The following is a 26275-nucleotide window of genomic DNA, read 5'->3' on the forward strand; positions in this document are numbered from 1 at the left end:
TAGAGGGGGCAGCGCGACAGTGGGCTGCGGGCGCCGCCTCTGCTGCATCCGTGGCTGCGCGCTCCGCTCAGCTCAGCCCCGCTTGGAACGAGAGTCCGCGCACGCGGCGCTGATGTCCCCTCCCGTGCCGCCGCCCCGCGGGCAGCTTCCCAAGGCTAGACGCACGTTCGATTCTTCTTCCCCAGGCTGACTGATTTCCTGGTGTGAAGAATTTCGCCTCGGTCCCTACGAGCATCTCGGCCTCCCTTCCCCTCCCCTCTCGATCCCCCCACCCTGTGGGCGCGCGCGCGCGTTCTCGTGCACACACACACACACACACACACACACAAACCCTTCCACTTGAAAGCGCGCGTGCGCACGCCCGCGCGCCCATAGCCGGGGAGTCTCCAGCGCCCCTGAGCAAATTCTACTCTCTCGGGCGCCGCTACTCGCACAGGCTTCCAGCCGCCACGGGGCGTCCTCTGTCTGCCGCGGAGGAGGCGGAGAGAACCGCAGCTGCAGCCTGGTCGCGTCTCGAAGCTCCGTGTTCGGGACGGAGTCCGGGAGAAGCGGAGAAGGAAGACGCCGAGACAAGGAAGAGCCGCGCCCGGCGCCCAGATCCGCGCGGCGGGCTGCCTCAGCTCCTGGTATCGCGGCCCCAGGTAAGCAGCTCCGGGGCCCGAGACATCCCTGGGGCGTCCGGGCTTGTAGCCGGGGTTCCCCAGCCCCGCCTCCGCCGCTGCAACGGGCAGAGGCTCGGAGGGGAGTGGGCTGGGGCGGGATGTCGGTTGGGGTGGGGAGAGGTGGATGGAGCCAGAGGTGAGGCTAGCTAGTAGTATGGGTGCTTGGAAGCGTGGGGGCTTCGGCGCAGCCCCCCGAGCCTTACTTCGCCCTACCCGTGTTCCAGCCCTGTCACTTTTACGCGCCCGGGGGTGTCTGGCGCTCCAGACTGCTGTTCGCTGCTGTCCCCGAGGCCAGCAACCAGTGTTGGCTACGAGCTCCGCACCCGCCGCGCGCCTCACGTGTCCCCTGCACCTTGGACAGCGCACCCCGCCTCCCCTAGTCCCCGGAACCGCACGCCGGACCGCGTTCTGCTCCCGCAACTCTCCCGCTGCCCTCTTCTTCCCAGGTTGTTACCCTCCCGCCCAGTGTCCCTAGTCCTTTCTTCCTTGGAGGACTCTGTTCTGGTGCGGGTCGGAAACTTTCCTCCCTGCTTAGTCTGCGCTAGGTACTATTGTTGTTATTTGTCCCCTTAACGCGGGGGAACTCAGACACTTTGGACGGGTCTTCCTTGGTGGGAGAACGTCCAGCCCGGCCAAACCCGAGGCAAAAGAGGCACCGGGTAGCTGAATTTGGAAGCTGCCAGCGTGCAGAGCCCGCTCCTCTCGAACTCCCCACCTCCGGGGACTCCACACGTGCGCGCCTCCCACGGACTCGCCCCTCCCTGACCACCCTGGTTCTCTCCCGGCACGGCCACCGCCACCCCATAGGTTGGACACCGGGACTCGAAGGCCTTGATTGGCTGAAGGCGTAACCCCGCCTCCTTCCCGGAGGGTGGTGGTGGTTCTGAGTGTTGTAGTTGTCATCCCGCGGCGGCGCGTACTTGCGGGAAGTGGGGTCTACAGGTACCGAATCCCCGCTGGATAGGATCCTCGCGTCCCATTGTGTACAGCCATTCACCCACCCTTTTTCCTCCAAATACACTACTGCGTTTCCTCCTTTTCTCTCTCTCAAGCTTTTACTGCTATAACATTAACAAATAGTCTTGTAGCCGTATTTGTATTAATATTATATTTGTTCGGTGGTAGCGATTTTAAAAACAGGTTTAGACGAATGAAGGAAACGTGCGTATGGTGGGGATCGTGGCAAACTGGACTGCAGATTTGATCCAGTAGTCTGGACAAAGTACTGGGTGCTTAAAGGATTTGAAGAGGGTTGAAAAGTGAGAAAGAAAGTGTGTTTTTTGTGGAGGAGAGACGTTGGTGAGCGAGCTTGGGAAGCTGAGGGGGAAGGACGCGGATCTTTTATGGAGTGAGATGTGAAAGAGAAATCTAGACGGGTGCTCCTGAGAGGCGGAGGTGGGTGCCTTGTGAAGAGGGCTCTGTCTGGGAAAGAGGCAATTATGGGAGTATTGTATTTAGTTCGGTACTAACACACTTGTTTCTGTTTTGCCCTTTTGAGAGGAGACTTTATAGTAATAACATCAATCCATTCAGTGGATTTTCCTTATTCCAGTTTCTTGTAATATATAGATTTGCTACTGGTAATGAATTTCAAAAAGTGAATTTCAAAGGCTCCTCTAGGGGCATGCACTAAAATAGTTAAGTTAGAGCGCTTTTGAAATATTGTGAAGGAAGATGGGTGAGCATTGCATAAAATCCAAAGATTGTTCTGGTATTATTTAGGGCCCTTGCAGACGTAATATGTAGGCATAAATGATACTGATTTCTCTTCCTTTCAAAGCATGATTGCCTCTCGAGTTTTGAAGCTTTAATTCCTTCAGGCTGTTTTGATGTTGTGTCTGTACATCTAAGAATATTGTAATTCCTATCTTTTGAAGCCCTGTTGCAAAACAAACAGCAACTGATGCAAGTTAATGTTGACAACTTTATATTGAGTACATTGGGTTATTTTATTTGTAAGCTAGTGAAATATGCAAGAGTAACATAGCATGACTGTTACTCCCCAGGGACCCATATCAAAACAAAGTGGGGATCACATGAGGCTATTCCAGGGAGAATAATTCAATCATTTAAAAAATGAATGTATTTTAAGATTCTTGGGTGTAAACAACAACCAAATTTTCCCATTCGAATTATCTTTGTGCCCAGTGGTACACATGACATTAAGGCAGCAAATTAAATATATTAGATGATTCCAAAGTAGGTAGTAAAGGCTTTCCATTTATTATTTTTATATAAGTAGATAAAGTTGCTTTTCTGACTGGAGAACTTTGTATTCAAAAAACAGAATTTGATACATTGAGCCAAATGGAAATTATTGTTACTGTTCAGAATATAATTCTTACTGTATTTTCATATCTCTAAGTCATGCCTTCATTTTCCTTCAGGGGTTCAGATTCTAGTTTTTGGCCTATTAAATTTGATAATCTTGGAGTTAGGTAGGAGAAGAATGTATATGTTTGCACATATATATATATATATACAAGTATATATATATGTATCAGCACACAGCTATATATTTATATACATAGGGCACATTCAGTGTATTTGTTTATATATATATATCTTGTCATCCTTAGAAGATTTTCTCATGTCTTCTTGTCCAAAAGGTGGCCCTGTTTTAAACTGTAGAAAGCATTATCAACAGTAGAATTGTCCAATAGATCATGGAAACAGACAATAGTATTTTGTTGCTTGGCAACCACATACTGTGAATGAAAAACAAAGCAGTGACAGCTGCTTCCACATCCTGATACTCATATTGTAGCCGAAGCTTTGCAACCCTCAAATGAGGCAAATCTACGGAGTTTCATTTGAGTAAGGTGAAATTGTTTCTTTGGGGATGTTTTAAAAAAGAATATTTAAACATTTCTTATGATAAGACATATTATTATTGTGGGTTGAAATGAAGCATCCGACTTCAGTGGCCTTATGAAACCTAGTGTGTAAACCGAACAACGCAGGATTGGGGGGAATGCCTAGTCCCTTCTTACTCTTCCTGCTATAGTCAGTGAGCACATTTTCTGCTGCCCTAGGTGTTCTTAGGATTTTACAAAAACTTTTGAGTTCTCCATGATACCTAAATAGATGGCTGGATTTTAACTGCTAGAGGGAGTTAGAGGTTGATGTTCTGGCCTAACCCTTTAATTTTGAAGGACACTGGGGCACAGTGAGATGATGTGAGTAGAGTGGTGACAAAGCCATGTGCAGGATGTCTTCTCTTTATTTCCTCCCCTGACTTACTCTTTTCTTTTGTTCTTTATTTACATAAAGTTTGTAACCAAGATATATTTAGAAAATATAGTAATATTTTTGTGGAAAAATTCTGATTTGACACTAGACTAGATTATAGTTTAGCTACATTGTGTATTCTGCCTTTAATCTCTGAAAGTCCTATGACTCTCACCTCTTTCCCCAAAGTGAAGAAGCCCAGTCCTTTGCCTTGGTAATTGTTTACAGCTTGGACAGTCTTTAATGATCTATTATTTTCTATGTGAATTTTAAACATGGATGAGATTGAAGATTATATTGGTCAGCCTGTAAACCTGCAGGAGCTTAAACATTACATCTTATTAATCACTTGTTCCAGTCTTTTGTCGCAACGTGATAGGCACACTGTTGGTGTGGTGGTCTGGACTTTGGAATGTATGTGAGACACACTGTGTCACTGCATAGTACTCACTTGTCTTTTATCAAAGCTGTCTTGCTAAAAGGGTTACCTGAAGCCTGTTTGTGGAGGACAAGTCATCTGTGAGAGATGGTAACGGTGCAGATTGTTTCTTAACTCTAAAATGATAATGAATAGATTATTGGGGGGGCAAACTTGGATCACGTATGCATTTTTGAGCATTTCTTGTAAACTAACAAAGTGCATTGCATGGGTGATATGTTTTGAGGTTCCTTATGCTATTTTAAAGAATCTGTATTCCTTTGTTTACTACTTATGATAAAGGTAGGCATTTAATATGATGCCTTAAGTAGAAAATTTCAGACTGGACTTGTTGGAGAAACAATGAAGTGACAGTATTAAGTGACACTGAAGAGCCATTTTCACCAGAAAAGCAAGCACTTTAGCAGATTCGTAGGGGGGAATAAATTGATTTACAGCATGTTTAACCTAGTTTTAGAAGCCTGCTATTAACTTGTTCTGGCTAGAAGGATTTTCAAGCAGAATAATAATTTGGCAGATTTCAAGTGAACTTCACTAATTTTTTAAAAAACCTTTTTCCATAGTGTGGTTATAGCTTGTCCAGGACAAGTACTTCTTTTGGGTTAATCTGAATTTTAAGGTTACTGTTGTTATTATTTATAATTCCTGAACCATTTCTCTCTGTGTTATGTGATATTAAACATGCTGTAGTTCACACATTTAGTTTAATCCACTGGAATCTTGAAATTTAATTAACTTCCCTCTGCTGTGTTCATGTACAAGATAATGTGTGTGTGTATGTATGCAAATACATATACAGCACTTACATTTGTTCCTTTTTGTTGTTCTTATCCTTATGATGGAACACTAAAGGACTTCATTTGTGTTCTTTTTAATATAGTAAAGAGAAGGTGTAAACAAGAGATATTTACATTTTCAATTTTCTTATGTCAGTTTCTGCTATTATAGCCTGTAAACTCTCACCCACACAAATAGGATGAGTACTAAAGGCAAGGAGACAGATAAATATACATCTAAGCTTCATCCCATTTGCTACTCTCCAGGCCAGTCAAGAAAGGATATTTTCTCATTCCATCACATATTTTCACACAAACTCACATACACTGAATTAAGGTTCTATAGACTCTTTTTTATTGTAAGAGTGGACAGAAAAAGTATCTGATTGGGAGACTGTGTATGGCAGTTTTTAAAAGTAAATACTACATATTCATATTTTCAGAAATGCAGTAGCATTTGGAAGAGTTAAATTGAATTATTCCCTTTGGAGATTTTTCAAATTTATGCTGACAGTGTAACCCATGGCCCTTATAACAGTGCCCAGTACCTACAACAGTAGAGCATGGCATGCAGTAGAAATTCAGTATGTATTTTGTGGAATATACACTTGTTTTCCATCTTTTCTAATGTTGCAATATTTCAATTTGTGTCTATATGAATGGTAACAGTTGAGAAAATGGAGAAGAAATTAGTTTTTTAATTGTTTCTGATACTGTATTAAAAAGTAGAAATAACTACCTTAACCAGTGATATTTTGGAATGTATTTATTGTTAGTACAGAGAGTTATACTAGGAGTATTGATTTTTCACAAATACAGCCATTCTGAGTCCAGACTAGCTTTTTAATAGCCCACAGCAGCATAACAAAGGTTATGGCAGCTCGTCCGAAGGAATACTTTATTTAGTTGGAGCTGGAGGGTGAAGTTTGCTAGCCCTGATGTAATTATCCAGACTGGAATGTGGCCAAGGTGCTGTGCTTAACATCCCAAACAGTGGGAGAAAAGCCACAGTGAGCTTTTTGGTCACTAACACGTGGCCAGACCTCTGCTTTAGTCTTATTTGCAAGAGAGAACCTTGAGTAGCTTGAAAAATGCCGAAGCTGCAGTGCGCTTAAGGGATAGATCCCAGGGTGACCATCTGGCTCCCGTGCACCACACTTCTGGTCATTGGAAGAAGTCGTAATCCCAAGAGCTCAGGGCCACTGAGGTAAGACTTTCTTATTTATCCTGCTCCCTCTTTGTGAAGTAGGTGGAAATTGTAGTGTCTCTGGGGAAAATCCTGGCAGAATCACAAAGTAGGAAAAATGTAACAAGCTTCTAATTCCTCCTGAAGAATCCTTCACCTTTCTACCACTTTCTAGGTGTTTCTTTCTTTTGTAGGATTTAATTCACAGTTGCTTATTAGCAAATCTTTGTTAATGTCATGCTGAAGAAGGCTACAGGATTTTTCTGGAGGAATTCTTGAGTGTCTGGCATATAGTAGGTGTTTGGTATATATTTGTTTAGTTTCACTAGTGGAATTGTACCTACTATTTTGGTAGATATGGGAGATAGTTTTGTTCAAGAAACCTTCTTAGATAATACCATACCAGTGTCTTTTAGGGTTATTTCTTTAACAAACATCTGGTAAGCATTTACTATATGGATGGTACAGTATTTGGCTCTAGGGATCATAAAAATTCTTAAGTCACAGTTTGTGCTCACGGAAGAGCATCTATGCTACTTGCATGGAAGTGCATACATCCAGTGTGGTTTAAAAGTGACTATGCAGAGGTGTCAATCATCTGGAGCCAGGGCATGGAGGACCTAGTAAGGGCCATCAAAGATTTTGCACTTAATGTTATTGGTCAGTATTTTAAAACCTACTGTTCAAAGGAATCTCATGAAATGCTTGCTCTAGTATTGATTCCTGGGTCTCACCCCAGACCCACTGGATTAAAATCTTCAGGGATGTGGGGTGGAACAGACATGGTCAACTTCATGCTCATAAGCCAAGATGCTCACTGCTCTAGTACATGTTTGCTGTTTTCCACCTGAGGACTTTCTCTCTCATGTGGGGCAGCTTTGTAGGGTGGAGAAGTCAATGGCCTCAAGAATGGACCTCAGCCGATGACAGGAGAGAGCTGGGTGGTAATATACTAGAATTCTGGACCCTTGGCTGCAACAAATGATGCATATTGCACACTGTGTCCTAAAGTTCCCCAGTGAGACTGAGCTTCAGTTGTCCATGCTGGCCTTCTGTCTGCCAGATAAACCTGTGCTTTATTGGCTGTCTCCATTCCTCTACCTGTACTTCCTGAGATTCCCTCCCCACCCCCAATAACTTGCATTTAAATTCTGCCTAAAAGTCTATTTTTGGAAGAACCCAACATATGACTGAAGAATCTGCTTTATTTTATTTTTTGTTAACGCCCTCCCACTCCCCGGTTTTTGCTATATAATAAGGCAAATTTGGGAGACCTAGCTTCAGGTGATAAAGAGCTACTGAAGGATTAAGATGAGGGCACTACCACTTTTTGATTTGCAGCGGATGGAGGGAGAGTTAGGGGCATGGAGACAAGTTAAGAGGTACCCAGGAAAGCAATGATGAGCACCTAAGTGGAGGTAGTAACTATGGGGATGGAGAGAGGGAAAGGGTGCAATGTGGATTTTGATGGAAAGCTGTCTGGAAAAGTCAGCATAGCATAGAGGCCTGTGATGTGTAGTCACTTAGCTCACTGCCATTACAAAAACAAGAGTTCTGTATTCTCTCCTGTACCATTGCCCTGTCCGTTAGTCTTGGCACCCCTTGAAGGGCTGAGAATTCTCTCTTTTGCCTATAATTGTGATCAGACTTTCTAGATTTAAGTAATATAATTCTGGATATAAGTAAAAGAATACATATAAATTAAAGAATATAAATAATTCTCAGATCATTAAAAGAAGAAAGATATATTTTGTAGGAAGGATTTGTGGAGTTGTAGAAAACGAGAGTTGGAGAGATGCCTGTGATGGGGGTTTATTTTGTGATGAACAGTGATTCCCTTCCCCCACCCCCAACCCCAAACTTTGGCTAAGAGGTGATTTTCATCCACCATCAGTTTCTGGAAGATCTAGCATGCACTTACATCTATTGTTTTCCCTGCTTCTCTGACATCCTGTATTTTAGCTATGTGACTGAGTGGTAGCTGTGGGTGGGGCTGATTCTTTGCTCTTCTTCTGTTAAAATACCAGGCTTTGACTCCAGTTTCTCCTGCCCCATCTTAGGTCACCAGTTTCCACAGGACATCAAAGGATACAGGGGGTAGGAGGAAGAATCATAAATCCATAAAGAGAACCATTTTGAATTAAATGCTTAATTATGAAATGAGCAGGTTTAAGCTTGTTAGATGATAGGAAATAATATCAGGCAGCCTTCCAATTGTCTCATGTATGAATACTAATATTCTGGCCCTGTCTGTAGTTAGAAAGACAAAGAGTAAATAATGAAACCAGAGCACACTGAATAATTCTGCAAAAGTAGGGTGGAGGGCTGGGCTGGATGAAAGAAGGTGAAGGGATTAACCAAAGAACATGTATGCATGACCCATAGACACAGACAATGGTGTGGGGTTGGCCAGAGGGAAGGGGGGGGAGCAAAGGCTGGGGCAGGGAAGCAGGCAAGGGTGGGGAATGGTGACATCTGTAACAGTGTCAACAATAAAAATAAAGTAAAAAAATAAGAGCCAATGACAAAGACGAGACCAAATTATGAGAAATTGTTGAATGGGTCAGCAAAGAGCTTACTGGCCTGCTCAACAGAAAGGACAGAGTCATGACAGTAGAAATACCGAACATGTGAGTGTGAACAGGCTGGAGACAATATGGGTGTGTAACACAGTAGAAAGGCAGAAGCCTTATTAATTTAGCATGTTATGCACATTTATGAATTTTTAAATTAAACTTTTTATTTGCAGGTAATTTTAGGTTCATATGCAGTTATAGGAAATAATACAGAGATCCTGTGTACCCTTCGCCCCCCACTGGTAACATCTTGCAAACCCATCTAGTACAATATCACAACTAGGATATGATGATAGAATCCATCAGTCTTGTTCAGATTTCCCGTTTTACTTCTACTCATTTGGGTGTGTTGTGTTTGCACATGTGCATGTGTGTGGTTTTTTGCATTTAATACTTAGGATATTTTTATTTTTAAAGGAGCCTTTTTCATTCTAGAAATTTGAAAATAAAATTCACTTGTTTCGACTGGTCCTGGCTTAATTGTAACTGAAGAAAGGTGCTGTAGAATAAATTCCTCAGCCCCCTTCTCAGACTGTGATTTTGCAGAGCAGCATCTGCGGCCACCCGAATGCAGCAGGAATGCCAGTGGGCCATGTGGCTAGGTACAGCTTTTACTTTATTTATTCCTTGGTTACCATTATATGGCAACAAGAAAACCTTTTAAAAGCATGCCTGTTGTAAAAGAAACTGGCTTGTTACAGCTGGTTGTTACTCCTCTTCCTTGTACCAGCATTTCTATCCTTCCCTTACAGCATTCTTTGCCCTTGCCTCTTCCTCTCTGTGTTGCTCTCCCAGGTTTCTGAGTCAGCTGGCTCCCGTGTGAGAGGCACATGGGAGATAGCAGGCAGAAGGGCAAAGACAGGGTGTTGTTTTCTTCTAGCTTTGTGCAGCATCTCTGACAGTGGGAATGCTTCCTCGGTAGCACCACTCATACTTCACAGACCTCTGGTTCTAGCTGCTCACAAGTGACCTTGGCCCATGGACTCCTGCCACACTGCTGCCCTGGTAGTCTCTTTAGCTAGGGGAGGTAGCAGCTTCCTGCTCTTGGTAATCTCTGTATTACCTCAATATTACGTATTTGGCTCTCTGCTCCTCTGTCACCTGAGTAACCAATTCTCTACATTAAATTGCTTCCATGAAGAAATACTTGAAGAGATTTCTGTTTTCCTTATTACACATTCCCAGTTCCTCCAAGCGAGGCAGTGGTATAAATCTGATGAGGTTTTCCTCTTTACATTCTGGCTTCTTCACTGCAAAAATCTTGCTAGCTATACTTAGAGGAGAAAGTACCTTAGAATAAAGTGAGTGATAACTTTTCCTCTTCTATCAGGGATCTCTGTCCTTTACTGACTGTTCATCCCTCCCTAGTCTCTGGTTTTCCAAACGCTAAGTTCCCTTTGTCAAATATATTTGGCATTTTGGCAATCTCTCCTAGAGTCTTTGTTATTCTATACTTGAGCTCCTCTTTTACTTACCTTCTCTATCTTATTTTCTGCCAGTAGTTCTTCCTGACCTCTTTGCCTGTCTAATATCCTTATGCCTGTATTAACATGTTGGTCCCATGATTCACTCCTGAATATACTTTGGTTTGCAAGTCCGGCCTCTGCCACTTAAGATTTGGTTTTGCTGACACTTCACTTTCCTGCACAAGGATGCTTTTTAAGTATGCATTATCAGGCTCTTTTCCCTCACCTCCTATGGAAGTGTTACATGTGATTCTGTAACAAAAACAATGGTAAAAATGTTAGTAAGAATGCTTTTGAAATATGAGAACAGGACTCAAGTAACATCTGTAAGGACAAAGCAAGTTTAAAAGCCATGTCGGAGGAAGCAACTCTGGGGCCAACATGGTGGCCATACAAACTGCCTTAAGGAAAGGGACGCAGAAGAGAAAGTTAGTATCTTAGAGAAGGTGTCAGGGTAATGTAGTGACTGCTGTGGTTCCTCTGCCAATGGAGAGCAGCCTTGTTGGTTGCTGCCATATTTGACCTGTAGTTGACGACATTGGGCAGCGTCATCCTCTCTCCAGGCATTCCCCAGCTGAGCACAGAGAGCTGGGAATTGGAGCAGGGAGAAGGGTTTAGAGCTGTCTTGGACTAAGATGTTCAAAGGCCATACAAACAAGGGAATTGTGGGTGCCCCACACTCAGATGCGGGGAGCAGTACCACTGCAGCACACGTGAAGATTTTCTTAAAATTAATGGCCATGCAAATCAGCACCAGGTCTATGGAATTGGGCCTGGGAAAATTCAGAGCTTCAGCTAAAGAAGAATATAAATATTGAAAAACAGCCTGTGGCATGGGCTTTAAGTGTATTCAGGTCCTCATGTTCTGCTCTTGCAGTGGGAACAGGGCTGGGGGTGTTTGTGGGCTGGTGCACACAGTTCTGAACAGACAGAGCTCTTTGGAACCTGCCTGTAAGACCACTCTTTTGCCTCTGCTCTCCATAATGATTGGAAGTGGCAGGAGAATTGTGGATTAGGCAGCTCTGAACAAAAACTAACAATGGAAAAGAAAAGTGTATTTTAAATGGGTATACTCTTTGAAGGTAAGTAATAAAATACACTTCAGCCTCATGGACAAATTAGGGGTATACAAGTGCAAGATTAGAAAAAATAAATCACTTACACTCTTACAATCACTAAAGAACAGATTGTTTAGTAATAAAACACCAATTATGCCTGCTCTTCTGTGAGTTTTTCCTTGAATTACTTTATTCCTTTATCTCTCAGTACTGACTGCATTCAGGTACCTTGTCCCTGGTAGTACTCTGTGCCCTTTCCTTCAGGAAGGTTGTGCCTACATGAGAGTCCTCAACAGTTTTACATGACATCTTGCTGAAGCCTGGCCTTCTACCATTTCAGCTGCGTCTTTCCACAGAGGTGTAGTCTATGTTTCTTTCCTTATTACCCAGTGAAAACAGAGACTATATTTCCTTGTGCAGTGGCACAGGGAGAAAGTTTCTAAGTGGAATTTCTTTGAGGCTATAGGGACTGATTTTGTAAAGAAACAAAGGAGGTGCTACAGAAGTTAGAGAAGTTGTCTTCTGTGCACTAGTTGGTGCATTTTATATAGTGAATTGTCCCTAAGTAGTTTCTGATTTTTCTCATCCAGTTGTGAAAAGAATAATGTTAACATATATTTTATTTTTCAATTTTTTAAATATATTTTATTGATCATGCGATTACAGTTGTCACATTCACCCCTTCCTTGTTCCCCTCCACCCTGCACCCTTTCCCACCAGCATTCCACTCCCTTAATTCATGTCCATGGGTCAAATATATAAGTTCTTTGGCTTTGCCATTTCCTATACTATTCTTAACCTCCCCCTGTCTATTTTGTACCTACCATTTATGCCTCTAATTCCCTGTACCTTTCCCCAATTCTCCCCTCTGATAACCCTCCATGTCATCTCTATTTCTGTGAATCTGTTCCTGTTTATTTTTTTAGGTTCACTTCTTGATAATTGTGATTTTGTTATCATTTTACTGTTCATATTTTTTATCTTCTTTTTGTTAGAAAAGTCCCTTTAACATTTCATATAATAAGGGCTTGGTGATGATGAACTCCTTGAACTTGACCTTATCTGGGAAGCAATTTATCTGCCCTCCAAATCTAAATTAATGCTTTGCTGGATAGATGCTTGCCTTTCATGACTTGGAATACTTCTTTCCAGCCCCTTCTTGCCTGCAAGGTTTCTTTTGAGAAATCAGCTGATAGTCTAATGGGAACTCCTATGTAGGTAACTGTCTCCTTTTCTCTTGCTGCTTTTAAGATTCTCTCCTTATCTTTAATCTTGGCTAATGTAATTATGATGTGCCTTGGTGTGTACTTCCTTGGGCCCAACTTCTTTGGGACTCTGTGAGCTTCCTGGACTTCCTGGAAGTCTATTTCCTTGGCCAGATTGGGGAAGTTCTCCTTCATTATGTTTTCAAATTTCTTGCTCTTTCTCTTCTCCTTCTGGCAGCCCTGTGATTTGGATGTTGGAACATTTAAAGTTGTCCCAGAGGTTCCTAAGCCTCTCCTCATTTTTTTGAATTCTTATTTCTTCATTCTGTTCTGGTTGAATGCTTAATTTTTCCTTTTGCTTAAAATCGTTTTTGAGTTCTGGTTTTTTTCTCTTTACTGTTGGTTCCCTGTATATTTTTCTTTATTTCACTTTGCATAGCTTTTACTTTTTCCTCTATTTTGCTACTATACTCATCCAATTCTGTGAGCTTCCTGATTACCAGTGTTTTGAACTCTGCATCTGATAGGTTGGCTATCTCTTCATCACTTTGTTGTATTTTTTCTGGAGTTTTGATCTGTTCCTTTTTCGGGCCTTTTTTTTTTGTCTCAGTGTACCTGTTACATAGTAAGCAGTGGAGCCTTAGGTGTGCATCAGGGTGGGGCAACCCAGGTCCCTACTTTTTGGTGCTGTATGCGGGGGAGGGGCCTGAGAGGAAACAATGCCACTTTCTCAGCTCTCAGCTGGCTTTCAGTCACTTCTCCCACTACCCACAAGCAAATTGGGTACTTCTCGTGGTGATTCCTGGGTGGGTGGGTTTGTGTACATTCTAGGACCTTGTGGATCTCTCCAACAGACTCTCCTGTGAGGCCGGGTGTTTCTCTTGCTGCTGCAACCCTCACAGGTTTTTCAGTCAGAGGTTTTGAGGCTTTATTTCCCCACAGTGGAACCCTGGGTTGTGCGGTCTGTCTCACTCCCCAGTTGTTCTTCTGGGTTTATCTGCATGCAAATATGTGACCACCTGGTCTGCCAGCCACTGCCTCACCCAATCTGCCAGCCACCTCCTTGCCTGCCCCAGTCCTGCAGCCTCTGCCTTGCCACCAGTCTTCTTCGCCCCAGGTGCCAGTGTCTGCCCCTCCTACCTGTCTGCACGAATGTTTCCTCTTTAACTCTTTGATTGTCAGACTTCCATACAGTTTGATTTCTGTCAGTTCTGGTTGTTTTTGTTTTTAAATTTATTGTTATCCTTCTTTTGGTTGTGTGAGGAGGTACAGTATATCAACCTACGCCTCCGTCTTGGCCAGAAGTCTTTGTTAATGCATATTTTAAACATCACATAATATTGTGACCTAGCTTGATACTACATTTGTAACAGAGATTTAATGTTGTCTTAGCAAGGCTTGCTACACATTCATTGAGTCAAAAGAATGGGTGTTTCTTGTGCCATGTTCATGCAGGGGAATGCAGTAGTGAACAAAAGTGATCGCTGTTCCTGTCCTCCAGTGATCCAGAGTTTACTGGAAAGGATATTAGGCAAAATGAAAATATATAAAATTAGAACTCATGATAAGTAGTTGGAAAAGACTAGGTTTCTAGGTATAATGAGGGTGAAGTGGTCAGGGGAGGCTTATATGGGAGAGTAATTTAGAAATTAAGACCTGAATAGGAATTGGGTCCAGGTGGGAGTCCAGTGTGGGAAGCCCAGACAGGAGAAAGAGCTTGGCCTTTGGAGCCACTGAAAGATGAACAGTGTGGCTGGAGTGCAGGGAATGAGGTTTTTGAGATATAAGTTAGGACCTGATTGTGCCAGACCTACTAGGCCATGCTGAGGATTTTGGATTTTATTCTAAGTGTGATGGACAGCCATTGAAGGGTTCTTGTTTTGTTTTATTTTTCTTTTTTCAAACAGAGGTGAAATTCATGTAACATAAGTGAACAAATCGGAGACATTCACAGTGTAGTGCAACCATCTGCAGAAGGACTGTGGAGGGACTCTAATGGATTCTTATTGAAAACGAGGTTTGATAACCATTCATTGTTGTCCTTTTTGTTATTCTTATGTCCTTTAAGATTGAAGACTATCAACATTCCATCAAAGTGGGATGAAATTAGAATGAGATCCAGAATAGACAAAGGATAACCTAGTACCTGCTTGTAATTTTGAGTGGGAGGGATGCTTTTTTGGGGATTCATCTTTAATTTGATCCCAAAGGCAGATAATGTGATATGGACAATTTTATGGGTGATGTTTATTTTTGAATCTTTTCTTTCTTGGAGCGTTGTGGCTCTCCCAGAATTAAATGGTGACAGACTGAGAACAATGGCATTTCATGAAATACAATATAGGTATAGTGTAGTAATTTATTGTAAAAGAAGCAAAATTAACTTGTAAAACAAATTGTCCTAGTATTATTTGCAGTTACCTTGTGTCTACAAGATTTGTATTACTTTAAAGAGATGTTAAGTCCAATTAATTAATTTTATTTAGAAGCCACACTTTTTGAGACTTTATAGTCAGAAAATCCTACAAGCTGTAGTAAAAAATCACCAATAAACAAATCAAGAATTTTTGGCTTCTTTTTTAGTTGCATAATTGCATTTTAAATTTTTTCTCTTTAAAAATGTTTTATTACATATGATGTTACCATTGTCCCAATTTCCCCCCTTTGTTCCCCTCCACCCAACCTGCCCCCACCACTTCCATAGTCACTCCCCACACTGTGGTCCATGTCCTTGGGTCATGCGTATGTGTTCTTTGTCTAGTACCTTCACCTTCTTTCAAATAGTCCCCACCCCCTCCTCCCCTCTGACAGCTGTTAGTCCATTCCATGATTCTATGCCTCTGGTTCTATTTTGCTCATTAGTTTATTTTGTTCATTTGATTCCTCTTACAAGTGAGACTGTATGGTATTTGTCTTTCACCACCTGTATAATTACATTTTTAAATATCCAGTTTTAAGTGCAGTCATTACTTGATGAATTTTGGTAATTTTGAAGGGTGTTTCATTTCATTTTATTTTACTGTATTTAATTTTATCATTATTATTATTATTATTATTATTTAGGCTTTATTTTTATATTTTATTTAATCTTTACTGTATTTTTTTCATTACCATTTAGTCCCCTTATACCATCCCCCAGCAATCACCACACTGTTTCCATGTCCATGAGTCCTTTTTCTTTTTTTGCTCAATTCCTCTACCCCCTAATCCCACCTCCACCACTAGCTGTCATCTGCTCTCTTTCTATGAGTCTGTCTCTGTTTTGCTTGTTAGTTCAGTTTGTTCATTAGATTCCACATATGAGTGAAATCATGGTGTTTGTCTTTCTCTGACTGGCTCATTTCACTTAGCATAATGTTCTCCAGGTCCATCCATACTGTTGCAAAGGGTGAAACTTACTTCTTTTTTATGGCCGAGTAAAATTCCAATGTGTAAATGTCCCATTGTTATTTTATCCACTCACCTATTGATGGACACTGGGCTGCTTCCAGATCTTGGCAATTATAAATATTGCTACAATGAATGTAGGGATGCTTATGTTCTTTCAAATTAGTGTTTTGGGTTCCTTCGGATATATTCCCAGAAGTGGGATTGCTGGTCAGAAAGCAGATCCATTTTTAATTTTTTGAGTTATATCCATACTGCTTTCCACAGTAGCTGCCCAGTCTGCATTCCCACCAATAGTGTCAAAGTGTTCCCCTTTCTCCACATCCTATTATTATTTTTTAATGTTTTATTGTTTTTGCTATTACAGTTGTCCCAAATTTTCTCCCCTTTGCCTCTCCCAGCCCGCCCCCACTTCCATGGTTAATCCCCACACCATTGTCCATGTCCATGGGTCTTTCTTATTTGTTCTTTGACTAATCCCTTCACGTTCTTTCAGTCATACCCCACCTCCCTCCTCCCATCTTACAGCTGTCAGTCTCTTCCATGAATCTGTGCCTCTGGTTCTATTTTGCTTCTATTTTCCATTTGCCTTTGGTAGATTTTTTCAAACCCAGTGTTACATTTTATGGCTGTCACTTTCAGCCAGAGTCTGCAACACTCAGATGTTTCTGTCCTAATTGTGTACAGATCTTTCAATCTCTGCTCCCCCTGTACACTTATCAAATATATTTGCTTAAGTCATAATTTTATAATTGAAAGGGGTCACAGAGAATGTCTAGTTTTTAGCTTGCTTGTAAGTACTTATTACCTTTGGAAAGCTAAAGTGACTGGAATGAAGATTTATCCCCATATGAAAGTTTATTTGATAACCAGTGGCAGTCAGGGTGCTCTACCCAACAACATAGCACCCCAAACCAGCCACCCTTCTGCAGCTTTGAGTGGCCTCAGTGGCACCTGCCCTTTCTGGAAGCACCTGTGTGTATTGCTCTCCCTGCACCGTTGGCCCTCACCTACTTTATCTTTCCCTTTTTGGAATAGGAAGTACTGAGCTTTTGTAAGATGTTTCATTTTGATCAGTATTGTTACCACACTTCCAGAAAGGCACTCAGGCACCTCTGGCTGTGTTTCTTTTTCAGCATATACAAATTCAGATCTTAAAGTGGTTTTATCGCTTCATTGTGGAATTTTATAATGAAATAATATTTTGAGTGCCTGGCCAGCTTCTTTGATTTTTTTTTCTGGAATGGATATGAGGCAAAGCTCTTTGTTTATTTTGCACTAAAGATGATCAGAATCAGTAAATAGCCAGCTTTTTAAAAAAATCTTAATTTTTCTGCCCCACAGAAATTTATGCCATCATATAAGAGCAATGCTATAGAATAATACAAAAAGGAAAGTAAAATTAGTCAGAAATACTAGACATTTTAGTAAAATTCTTCCAGACATATCTTTCTGTCTCTCTTCTTCTGTCTGTGTCTCACATGTACATATCATGTAGAAATGAAATTCTAAATAAATAGGATTTTGTTTTATGTGCTATTCTATAGTCTGCTGGGTATTTTTTTTAACAATATGTGGTTGTCATCCTTCCATGTCAATAAATATATATTATCTTTTAATGACTTAATACTTTTATTTGAGGCTTTTCATTGTAAGTAACACAAATCTTAGGGCAGACTAGCTTGAAAGCATTTTGATGGTTGCCAGATGGGAGGGTGGTGTGGGGGAATGGGTGAAGAGGTCAGGGCATTAAGAAGTACACATAGGTAGTTACAGAATAGACACGGGGATGTAAAGTACAGTATAGGAAATGGAGTAGCCAAAGAACTTACATGCATGACCCATGGACACAAACAATGGTGGGGGGATGGCCTGTGGGAGTGGGGGTTTGGGTGGAGGTGGGGCAAAGGGGGAAAAATCAGGACAACTGTAACAGCATAATAAATAAAATATTCTGGCTGGGGTGGGGTGGAGGGGTGGGGAGAAAATGCAGACAACTGTAATTGAACAACTACAACAAAAAATAAATAAAATATAAAAAGATAAAAACAAATATGTTGAAAATTCCAGTGGATAGGGATGTCTGGCACAATTTAATTCAGATTTAGGATTATATTTTTAAAAATTTTCTTTCCTACTCTTTTTCATGTTTCTTATGGTTGCAAAATAGCTGCACCTCCAGGGTCCTGTGCACTATTCAGACAGCTTCTCATGATCATCAGATTAGAACCCCGGACGGCCTCCTACTCGGACCACCTTAGCTGGTGTGACCAAGGGGATGGTGTTTTCATTGCTTTAGATCTGGGTAGAGTTTTTGTTAATCCCATCCAAACTTCATGAAAAGGAAGCTCAGAGTTCTGCTGGAAAAGAAATGGCTTGCTGGGGAGGCAGCTAATGGTGTCTGTTGTAGTTTACAAAGCTTACTGAGAGACGTTTACATTTCCAGGTTTTCAATCTAAAAATCACTGCTTCTCTAAACATGGTTATATGTGCCAATGTATACTTGTGCAATAATCTCATTTGGGTAAATTCTATTAGAGGAATTGCTGGATCAAAAGGTTTGCCAATTTTACATTTTAATAGCCATAAGCCATCAAAGCTGTAAAACCTGTAAAACCACACTTTTGCCAATTACACATCACACGTTGAAATCCCTCAACTGCCTGTTGTGAGCTGTGTGTGTGTGTGTGTGTGTGTGTCTGAATCTTTCAGTGGAGACTTCAGAATTAAAGCAGAATTTCAGGTGTCACAATTTCTTTGAACAAGACAAACTTGAAGTGACATAATTTGAGGTTAATCGAAGCTTCTGTGGTATAAAATGTTTCATTAGGAAGGTGAAGAGAAAAGGATGGGGAAGAATGTACTCGGTCAGCTGCAAGTTTAGCGCTTGGTGGGTGATACTTAGGGCAGACTGTTTGCCTGTCCCTGAGTGCCCACCTGAGTCTCGCCACTGTGCCATGCTCTGTGGTCAGTCTATTACCGCTGGCCTCCCCAGTCCAGTGTGTAATGTAAAGACCAGCCAGGCGTGATTGGAAGTGCTGCTAGCTGATGGCCGTGCACGTGCTTTTACTCTGCACTTTTACCTGTAATACTTCCGAAATTCTTCCAGTTGAATTTACTAGAAAAAAGTTAACTTAGAAATCAGTGATCTCTGGGATGGCAGGACCTTGTATGCCTTGGTCATCATTTGGAGGAAGTGAGTGGAGCAGCTCATTGGGATGACATGCTTTTAGGGACCCAGGAGCAGACAGGTGCTTTTTGCCAGGATAGCCTTCATTAATGTGAACACAAGGGGCATTTGAATGGGAACCTAGCAGAAGATCTCAGAATAATAGTCAAGTCTTGAGTGTTTTCAGACATAGCTGCATATGTCATTCCATGTCACCCTCATGGCAACATTTTTATGTCAGTAGTAATAACAAAAGCTCAGGAAGATTAAGTAACTTGTCTGCTGTCATAGCTAGTAAGTGGAAGAAACAAGAATTGTGAACTCTTCCAAACATTGATGCTCTTTCTCTCCTAAGATAGAACTTGTTAAAGCTTTACTTTATTTTAGCTGATGGTGCAAAAGGAGTGCAGTGTTTAGTATCGAAATTGAGATATGGCATTGAAGACTCACCTGAGAATCGTAAGTGAGAAAAATGACTGAAAGAGCAAATGGCCCAAATGAGGTACGTGACCTAGAAAATTAGGGAGCTGGGTCAACAGCAACCAAGTGAACAGGCGTACCTGTGGAAAATGACTGCAGGGTGAGAGTTTCCTGAGCATGAGCCCTGTGGAAAGGGGCCAGATAGGAAAAATGGGCAAGATAAAGAGATATGGTATATATGAGCACATAGTAAAGCTGTGACTGTGATAAAAGATGTAAATGATTATGGTTAAGTTAGAAATATTTATCGTGGAAGCACATTTCCATGACAATTTAGTTACATAATAGAGAACTGGGGGTTTTGGGGATATGTAAACTCAGCTGCTATGTTTTGCTTAGGTTCAGGATGCCAGAGGGATATGGCCCAATTAAGCCAGATAATACCCTTATCAAGAAGAATGGAAAAAAAGGCAGTTTATAATAAAGGCACAACTTTATCAGATACATTTATATTAAAAAAGAGAATGTTAAGGTATCCAGTAGTTAGTGGAGAAAAGAATGGTTTAAGCTCACAGGAATAGAATTAAATTATGTAACACAGGGCCAGTTCTGCTAACATTTAGGATAAGACCTCTCTGTGAGCATGGGCCAGAGGAGGGCCCCAGCTCTCTCAGTCTCTCTTGCCCTTCCCCTTGCTAATTGCAAATGCCAGGTGGAGCTGGAGGGCACTGACAGACCGAGTGATCCTAGTGAGTCTCTAATGCATCTGGCAACACTTGCATGGCTGTCCCTGAGCTCCTGCTGGCTGCTAGGCACTGCCTGTGTTTGTGGGATCTGCCAGTGGACAGCTGATTAAGAGCCACGGGAGAGTACAGTGCTTTGGCAAGTGTGCAGCTGCACATGGCAGACCCTGCTCACTCGAAGTGCTTTGGTGGGAGCTGAGTGCATTCTTCCCCACTGAACCCATTACAGAGCTGAGTGCATTCTTTCTAATGAACCCATTACAGAGTACCTGCTACAGTGTTTTCTTAGTCACCTTTATTGGAATTGACTCCATCATCCAATTGCATTGATCATTAAAAACTTTTAATGTGCAGTCTAAACTTTTCTCTCCTTGGCTTGAGGCATTTGCTGCTTGCCCTATTTGGCAGTCGCCGTGAGTAGCTGTGAGCACTAGTGATGTTATTGGCTGAGGAGTAAAACAGAAGCTGAATACAGTCTGGCTCCCAGCATACTTCAGGACAGAGCTTCTGGTTTCAGGGTTAAAACAACACAGAAACAGCAGCTGAAAATGCCATTGAGCAGTGCATCCATGAATGGCCTTGGATGCCCAGTGGGGGCGTCTGTGTTGAAGATGCTACTGCCGACTCCAAGCACTGAATTTGTGCTCATATCTCTTTAGTCTCAAAATCTTAGCATGAAATATTTAGTACCCCAGGAAAGCCAAATTAATGGTGAGTCAAAGTAATTAAGGCAAAGTAAATAATCTCCAAGGTTCTCATTCCCCGTGAAACTAATTTCATATCTTATCCTTCATGTGTTAAAAATAGTTCTCTGCTAATTCAAGATGCCTGTGCTCTGTGTTGGTGAAGTGCACTTCAGTTCTATTGAAAGACGCACAGCAGAGTTATTTTCAATTGGGCATTTTTTTGAGAGACGTTTTGGCACCACAGGAGCCTGAATCTCTTTGGTTGAACTGAGAGTTAGATACAGCTGTAGTCGGGCAGATGAAGGGCCAACAAGCTTATGATAACTTGCAGATGGGATAGCCTTTTCATCCTTTTACAGAGTACTCTCAGTTACCATCCTTCTGGCCAATGAGGAAATCAGTTTAACTCCTTTGCAGGGTTTTGATTGGCCAGAGCTTGACCATGCCCGTGTCTGTAAGTTTAGAAACTAGATCTGTTTAGCTCTTCTGAGACTTGAACATAATTTTAGTTATTTTTTACCTTAAAATAATCATGACATATAAATAGGGGAACAGTTGTGAGCTGATGGGTTTTTAGGCCTCAGTCTACCAAAGCCAGCCTTTCCGCAATTGAGCTACTGCCGTGACAATAACCCCATTGTCCGGCGCCTGAGAGGACATGGTGCTTTGGCTTGAGGCATGGCTGTGATGCTATGGCTCCCCAAGCTGTTTTAGGATTTATCACTGTTACGGCAGTGGTCTTGATTAAATGAGAGAATTCTCTCTCTTTGTAATAAGAGAGTATTTTGGTTAGAAAGAACAGGGGTATTTGAAGATAAATGTTTAACATAAAGTGCTCAGGTACCTACAGATGAAATATGAGGTCATTATCTTGCTGTTGCTCACTTTCAAAATCCCTTAGTTATCTTTTTCTCTTTAAAGAGCTGCCTCAATCCTTTAGTGCATCATGGACCTATTCTCCTGGGGAAATTCTGTTTTGCTTTTAAAAGGTTTTAAGGTGGCAACATTGGAGTGGAGTGGGCAGTACCAGCTCACCTCAGAGATATTGCAGGTTTGGTTCCAGACCACCGCAATAAAGCTAGTCAGAATTTTTTGCTAGTGGAAGGTCTTGCCTTCAACTTGTAAAAACACAAATCTGTCAAGTGCAGTAAAGCAACGTGCAGTAAAATGAGGTATACCTGGAAGGTTTCTACACCAGGGCTGGGTCATGCAGTAAAAGTGTACCTGTTTGTGGTTGATAAAATGGCATTTGCTTCACCTGTCAGGACACTTAACTGAGAATGTTTGGGCCTCAGCCGGCAGTCACTTGGGAATCTAAAAGCTTTAGTAATTATTCTGAAGAGGATGGTGTTTTTTAAAGTTGTTTCTCTGGTTGAAAACGACTTTTGTTCACAGTGATGAGTAAGTGCTAGAAATAATTGAAAATGACTTGAAGGAGGAGGGTAGAGCGGAGGTAAGGCATTTTAGCTGCTGGCTGATCCCAATGCTTAAAAGCAGGCAGTTTTGTTAGATTTTATACACTGTGTGTGGTGTAAAGAACAAACCTTTCCATTTTTTTTTCTAAGAGCCATGATGCTATCTTAGTAATTGAAAATAATCTTCTAAAGTTGCTCTTTAACTAGATTTACACAATCCCCTTTCAAATCAGCTGTTATCTGCCCTTACATTTCACAGTAAATGTTGCTGTCTGCTCAGTCCCTGCTAACAAGAAGATCAAGTGTAACTCTTTTCATGATTTGAAATAAAGTGTTTCTATTGTAATTATCCAGGCTCCTGGTTGTGCTGTTACAAGTGGGCTCATTTCTCAGCTGCTTATGAGCATGTTTCATTGCGGAATATAAGGCCTTCTGTTCCCTCAGGGTTTTCTCTCATAGACATTTTAAGGATTTCTCTCAATCATTTACATTTTTTCTGTTTAAAATAATTTTATTAACCAATGCCATCCCAATATATTTAATAAAAATAAATGAAAAGCTGTTTGCGACAACAACAAAAAACATTTTTTTCATATTATTTCAGGTATGGTCTGGGATTAGGGACAAGTTTGGGGAATTTTTTTCTCCTATACTTGGGTGATACTTGAGAGGCACTATATCCCCTGTTTATATCTTCACTGACCTCAGTTGGGCAAAATTAGAATGAACACTATGCCTGTTAAACGGCAGGAGGCAGGTTTTAAATAGGTGTTTTGTGATGGTGGTGAGAGAGGTAAACTTTAAAAGGTTCTGCTGGGGAACGCTGTGAGAAGCTATGGAATCTCTTTTGGAATTCCTCAGGAACCTTGTAAATTCTCATGTTTAGGCTACAGACTCTTTGTAAGTCTTCTAGATTTGTGATAGCACATGTAACTATTTCTAGATTGTGTTTACGTTTTATTTTTAAGCTATGTTATTTCTCTTGCATAGTTGGTTTACAAAACTCTTTTGCTTATTGTAAGCTAGCAAAATTTTCATTAAGGTTTTCTTTAAATTAAAATTGCTAATTATTTCCTTAAGGAAGTTATTGATCAAGCCATAGAAAGATAAAGGCACATTAAGTCTTATTTACGTTGGAGTATCTCATCAATATTAGACTATACATAGGAGGTTCTGAGTAGGTATTTGTTACTGTTATTGGAGAAGTGAATAAGGCCCAAGGGTTGAACTAAGGATAGGGTTGAGGAGGGGAGATGCTAACTGGGGCAACAAGTTGGTTTTCAGACATCTTTTGGATACAGTCCACGTGGCTCCACCTCTTGATATCAGTTGGAATGGTTAGATTAAGGCCCCACTCTTCCATTTAACAACTGTGTAAATCTCTTAAACATTTTAAGCTAAAATTCTATTGGATACAAAATAGGAGAGTTGGACACAGTGACCAATTAAGATTCTCAACTGCTCTGAAGTGACAAATTCTATTAAATCTGAAGAATATGTGCTGTACTCATTTATCTGTGAGAAAGAGATTGGATTTATGAGCTATAGTTAAGCTACACAGTTTGTCTTTTTAGGCTATCCTTTGTATCACTCAATTCTATTAGTAAGGATTATTGAGAATTGATTGAATTATTTAAACACCTTTTAAATTACATTAACAAAAATATAAATATTCCTCGAATATGCCTATTCACAAGGTTCATATAATGACACTCCACCCCCCCCTCACTTAAACTAACTTCTGACTTTAGGTAGAATGAGTATTGTTTTGTATTGTAAATAGTAAGAGTGTAAATATCTTGCCTAATTCCCACAGTTGGCTACAACAGTGCCTTTTTAAGACTGTAGGATTCTGAGTGAGTGCTTGTCCCTGATTATTTACTTGTATCTGGTGGAAGTAGATACCACCGGCTTACTCTTGTTGGAAGCAAGATATCCAGGTTGTGCTTCTACTTTTCTTCCTATACTGTGTTTTGTCTTGTTTAATACTTACTACTTCAACAATTTAGAAGAGATATAGGAACAATCATAAGGTGTTCAAATCAAATTTATCCTATGGTTAACTAAATAGATGAAGAAGGTGATAAGAAACTCAAATCTGATAGTTAAAAGGCAGCTCATTTATACCCAACCTCAGTCATCTCACAAAACTGAGACTTGGTTGTGCTGTAGAATAAATAGTAACTCTCAACATGCATACTCTTTACTCTTCGCAACAGTAGGCTGCTGACAGGCCAGGGAGTAAAGGGGAGACGGAGGGGAGGTATGCGTGGGAGAAATGGAAACGGCTGCTTCAGTAACTTGCATTTATCCTGGAGTTCCAAATAGTGCACCGTAGAAGGAGAGACCAAATTGGTAGCGAAATTTAAATTGCTCCTGAGCTGCTTTAATATAGGAGTTTCTCACTTAACTGGAGATGTTGCCAGGTGAATTCTTCAGACTTTTGCCAACACTGAGCAATCCTTCAAGACCCATCTCAGCAGTCATATCCATCTCAAATACACCTAAGCCCATCAAACATGATTCTTGTACTTGTACCAGTAAGTTCAGCTTTATTTGATATTTAGTGCAGAAAAAGTAAAGAAGAAGGACGTGCATTAGTTAGATTTTCAGGAGGAGGTAGGATGACCTAGAGAAGGGCAGAGACATGCTTCTATTGTTTTCGTTTCTCTTCCTGTTCTTCTGTTGCTGACTAATTGGGACACTGTTTCCAATTCCTCTGCTATAAAAGTTTGTAATATTGCACTAATTGAGGCTGGAAAGGGATACATATCTGCTTAAAGCAGTGAGAACATTGTGAACACTTGTTATATAGCAAGAATCCTGGGTGATTCATCTGATACAAATAAGAAGAAAGAAAGGAACCACAGTCCTTCTTGTAGAACAGGGAGAAGTGGGTCAAAACACAGAGAAATTCAGCTGAAAGCACCTCAGGCTAATGCAGTAAAGTGAGATGACATCAAAGATAGTGAGTGGTGTTATTTGTAATATGCTAGTGGAAAGTCACTTCTGTGAAAATGTATATAGAGTTTTATATACTGTCATAGAATGCTGTGATTTTTTTCACTGTATGAAAAGCGAGTTACTGCATTTATCCGAAGTAACTGCAAGGTGCTGGGAAAGATGACGTGTCCATCTAGTTGTGGAGAAAGTTGAGGGTGTTTTCCTCTGAGCATTATGTATTTTCTGCATTAGTTTTTGTGTGAAATAAAGGTGGTTTCCTTCAGGCTGAAAGCACTTATTAAAGTTTTCACTGAGCATACTTTTGAGGAGCTTGCTTCACCTTACCTTAATTTCTCTATATCTGAGAGGAAGATTGGGCATCTTGTGGCATTTCTGTGGCTGTGCTGTTTCCTGGAGATGAAATGAGGGCAGGGAGGCAGGAAGGCCCTCAGGTCTCTTTCCGTGACTTTAGGAAATTCCTTTAGAATTTTGGTAGTCTTGGCTTTCTGTTCAAAGTATTAATATTTATACTTGCTTTTTTCTATATCTCAGAAATTTGGGGAAATTAAATCAGATAATAGTACACATGTTTCAGCTCTTTGTAGGGAAAAATACTATATGATCATAATCAACATAATGCCCACTGCCAGGCAGGTAGTGTTTGTTTTTTTGTTTTTTCTACTTTAAATGCTCTGAATGTTTGTGATCTGGAAGTAAAGTCAGGAAAGCATAGTACTCCCTAGCTCCCCCAAAAAGATTTCCTGCAAATCCTGTGCATTTTACCTTGTTATAGGCAAGCGGTATTTTTATTTTATATATGGTACTTGTTGTTTGGGTTCCTTTGGAAATTTTCTTTTTTTTCACATTTTTTTATTGTTGTTCAAGTACAGTTTTCTACCTTTCCCCCATCCCT

At 41.0% G+C, this 26275-nt stretch overlaps 1 protein-coding gene across 12 annotated transcripts in view; it reads left to right on the top strand.

Moving 5' to 3' along the window:
• Positions 1-221: 221 nt before the first annotated feature.
• ENOX1 (ecto-NOX disulfide-thiol exchanger 1) overlaps positions 222-26275 on the top strand; it is a 609204-nt gene continuing 583150 nt past the window's right edge. For 4 of the 12 annotated variants that reach the window (XM_045202206.3, XM_045202230.3, XM_045202207.3 and 1 more), the window contains exon 1: positions 14560-14616. The gene's annotated coding sequence lies outside the window, so the exon portion shown is untranslated. Of the gene's footprint in view, positions 642-3460; positions 3480-14559; positions 14617-26275 lie in introns of those variants that run through there. The other 8 variants (XM_053916761.1, XM_053916762.1, XM_045202239.3 and 5 more) reach the window with 7 other exon arrangements.

This window comes from Desmodus rotundus, chromosome 13 (assembly GCF_022682495.2).
Source record: "Desmodus rotundus isolate HL8 chromosome 13, HLdesRot8A.1, whole genome shotgun sequence".
NCBI classification, from domain to species: Eukaryota; Metazoa; Chordata; class Mammalia; order Chiroptera; family Phyllostomidae; genus Desmodus; species Desmodus rotundus.